Genomic DNA, 4,002 nt, shown 5'->3' on the forward strand with positions numbered 1-4,002 from the left:
TCCAGCACTGTATCATGCTGGTCGTTGAGTGGAGCTGGGTCTTGGTGTTGAGATGGAGATCTCTTGGAGATTTTCCCTGTTTGGTATTACGTGGAGCTGGGAGGTCTCTGATGGACCAATGTCCTGAACTTGTCTCTCCCACCTCAGAGACACAGCCCTGATGCGTTTTTCTTCTACTTATTTTGAGTGAATTATAGGTTCTCCCCGCTCTGATACTCACCAGGGTTTAAGCATGATCCTCTGCACATAATTTAAAAATCAAAACACCAACTGGCGGATTTAAGCAAACCCCCTATTTTTAGAACAGTATTAAAAAAAATTGCAGATTTTATTTTCGGCCACACAGCCAAGCAGCAACAGAGGAGGCTCCTGGGCATTCCTCCATCCCTCAGTGCAGAGCTGGGCTGACCATTTCCTTGCCCGGGCAGCTGCCTCTCCTCTGCTCATCTTTCAAATTTCCCTTTCTACAGGAAGTTTAGCTAGCCAACCATAGGCAAAGTTATTTTCCTTTATCTCTGTACACTATAGCATCTTCAATAAATTTGTCTATATTGGTTTAATGCATGTTGAATGTAGTTTATAAAGGGAAAGGACAAGTACCTTTGTATAGCATATACAGACAAAGCATCAGTCCATGGGGTCCATAAGAGGGGCAGGGCAGACAATACTTTTCCCTGGGAACAGTAGCTCTAATTCCAGGAAAGGTTCTCAGCTGAAGTCTGTGCAGCCAGAAGTACCCTCCTCCAGCCCCAATCTCAGCCCCTGCTTCAGCTGGGTTCCCATTTCCCATGCCTCCCGGCTTCCTTAACCCCTGATGAAGAGCCCCAGGAGCTAAGGCTAAGAAGATCATGTCCTTAGGGCATGCATCTCATGTTTGGGAGAAGAAATATACACCACTGAACACGGAGCACATGGGAGATGGAAATGACACCATGGTGCAGGGAGGGGGAGAGGCAGGCACCCCAAGAGGTGGAAGGGCCTGGCCCCCAGCCAGACCTGAAGACGGCGCTGCTTCCAGGTGTTCTTAGCAAAAGAAGAAACTCCTACAACCTAAGGGGAGGAGTTGTCCCATTTATACACAACATTGTAAACATATATGGTCCTGTTGTTACATGTGATTCAGTTTGGTGTTTGAGTGTCTGTCTGTCCATCTGTCAGGCTGGGGGCTGGATCTCAGGAGCCTTGGTGGCCTTGGCTACCTCCCCTTCCTACTGCCCCCACCTTCCTACCCCAGGAATGGAACCTGGAACAGGTATAGTCCCCCATCTTGGTGGGATCTGGCAGGCAGGGCCTGAGCCTCTGCCTCCACTCTGGCTCCAGAGTCCTTGGTGAGTGCATGTATGTACGTGGAGAACCTGAGTGGAAGTGTGTACAAGGGGGAGGTCACGTCATGGGGGACGGGGGGCAGAGAGGGGGGCTGTTGGAGGCAAGGCCTGCCTGGGGTGGCTGGCTCACGAGTGGATTCTCCATGGGTCTCTGGGTGGAGATTCTCAGCAACCAGGGTCCGCAGTCAGCACCCCTCACAGCGCACATGTTAACCCTGGATGGTCTTCAGGGGCATCAAGTATGAGTCCATGCCGACAAGGCACTTGTAGTGGTCCCCACAGGATAGCCGCCATCCAAGCTCCCTGACCCGGCAGGGCCTCAGACATGGTCACAGCTACATCTTCGGTTGCTATTCCTTGCCGGTCTTCTGCACGGCCTCCTGCATGCTGCTCTCACTGCTGCTGGTAGAAGGCATCTCTTTCCTCGCCTGTTTAGAGAACTCGGGCGTGGTGCATGTGCTGGGAGGGCCGTTTAGGACTGCCCCCTGGAGGAGTGTGCCTCTCTCCTCGGCTTCACCTGGCTCCTCGCCTGTGCAGGGGATGGCATCAGCCTCCATATACCATGGCTTCCCAAGCTCCAGAATGTCATCCACATCCAAGTCAGCATCCCTGTCCCGATTCTCTTGGCTGCGGTACGTGAGGAAGCCAGAGCCTGGAAAACCACCTCCCAGGAGAGTGGTGGCCCGCCTCCACCTCCGCGGGCTCCACTCATGCCCCAGGGTGGTGCTGTTCTCATGCTCCACGTCCAGGGTATCAGTCGATCCAGGGCATCATTCACAGCCATGCAGGAGCCTCTGCCCTTTGTCTTGCTTCCTCCGTTTCATTTTCCCAATCAGAGCATTCAGTAGGGTCTGCGGGAAGGCCTATTTCCTCCTTCCTGCCGGCGCCCCGCCCTGCTAAGTCATTGGTTCAGACACTCAGCATAGCCGCCAGGGGGCTTCTCTAGCGGGACCCCGTGGCCAGGGATGCGGGCGGATTCCCCCTGGCTGCCTGGTGGCGGTGGCAGTCATGATGACTCCTCTATAGTATCTTGTATATGGTTCCATTAGGGATCTTAACCCATATTAGTAGTTTATCTAGATACCTGTTTCCTCCCTACACCATGAACACCTGGAGGACAGGAAATGCACTCTATTTCTGTTTCTCTATTGCCTATAACATCCAGAGGCACAGAGGTCGGTCTTGATAAATAAACCCATGTTACTGAATAATGAAATTCATTTCAAAACTTAGGGTGAAGCAAAGGGTTGAATCTTTCAGATAAACTGGTGTATTTCCTTCTAATAATAATGAAGGATACATACATCATTCTCTGTCAGAAACTCAGAGTGAATTTCTGGTGAGCATTTCTATAGCTCCTCGGTATTCCCTTGTTTGCTTGTAGCTGCCCTTGGTCCTATTTTAATCATCTTTGATCTTTTTTTTTTTAAATTTATTTATTTATTTTTGGCTGTGTTGGGTCTTCGTTGCTGCATGCGGGCTTTCTCTAGTTGCGGCGAGAGGGGGCTACTATTTGTTGCGGTGCATGGGCTTCTCATTGCAGTGGCTTCTCTTTTTGCGGAGCACGGGTTCTAGGTGCGCAGGCTTCAGTAGTTGTGGTGCTCATGGTCTAGAGTGAAGGCTCAGTAGTCGTGGCGCACAGGCTTAGTTGCTCCGTGGCATGTGGGATCCTCCCGGACCAGGGCTCGAACCTGTGTCCGCTGCATTGGCAGACAGATTCCCAACCACTGTGCCACCAGGGAGGTCCCATCATCTTCAGTCTTATTCTGCCTGTGTTTTATTATAAGCAATCCCAAGTGTTTTTAAAGATGTAAAGACCTAAGTAAAAACCAAAGAACACCATGAGTCTGTGTTACTGACAAGGGCCCTTGGATCCTTTAATCAGTAGAAACTGATAAGAGGCCAGATGAGAATTTCAGATAAGGCTTTATTGAGGCCACTTCTGTAGCTCCAAGGAGCAAAAACAAGAAACAGGTGTCTTTACTGTTCCCTGAGAGAAGCTCTGTGGGTCCTTAAATGGGGTAATAGAAGGGGCAGGTCCATGGGTCCACAGGAGGCCCACCTTAGGCGGTCTGCTCTCCTCTGTGGTGGTGCCGTGTGCAGGAATCATGCCACAGTACCCTGCTTTTTCTCCTGGCACCTCAGAAATGGCAGTTGGTTTGTGGCCTTTTGTATCCTATTGTGCATAATTACCCCAACTGCACATGCGTGTAGTTATTTTTAGTCATTCATAGTTTCTTTGTATTTTGTTACTGGAGGAGACCTTTGTCCTGGTGCAAGCACTCTGGTAGAGAATCCCAGGTCCCAGCCTATCTCAGCTGGATTCAAGGGGTTGCCCTTAGCAGCATCTTGGGACCAGAAGGGAAGGGAACCGATGCCCTTAATGTTTCTGAAGGAGGGGAGAACATTCTTTTTTTTTTTAATCCATCAGAGTTAGAGAGGAATCTCCCTGAGCAATTTGTTAAGTCCTTAATTAGGACCAGTTTAAGGAAAGGCATTGAGATTCTCTGACCTGCTGGATGTGTTAGTACATTATACAGTCAAATTTGGAATATGTGATCCACATATTTTCCAGAAGGCTTTGAATTCCAACAATGCCTAAAACATTTACCAGCAATTTTTAGACCATAAGGCAGTTTTTTAAACCGTAAGGCAATTTTAAACTGGAAATACAATT

General features: G+C 49.5%; 1 pseudogene; it reads right to left on the reverse strand.

The window, feature by feature from the left end:
* Positions 1-1,225: 1,225 nt before the first annotated feature.
* On the reverse strand, positions 1,226-2,173 carry LOC132520794 (E3 ubiquitin-protein ligase RNF220-like; annotated as a pseudogene).
* Positions 2,174-4,002: the final 1,829 nt, after the last annotated feature.

Source organism: Lagenorhynchus albirostris, chromosome 5 (genome assembly GCF_949774975.1).
Source record: "Lagenorhynchus albirostris chromosome 5, mLagAlb1.1, whole genome shotgun sequence".
NCBI classification, from domain to species: Eukaryota; Metazoa; Chordata; class Mammalia; order Artiodactyla; family Delphinidae; genus Lagenorhynchus; species Lagenorhynchus albirostris.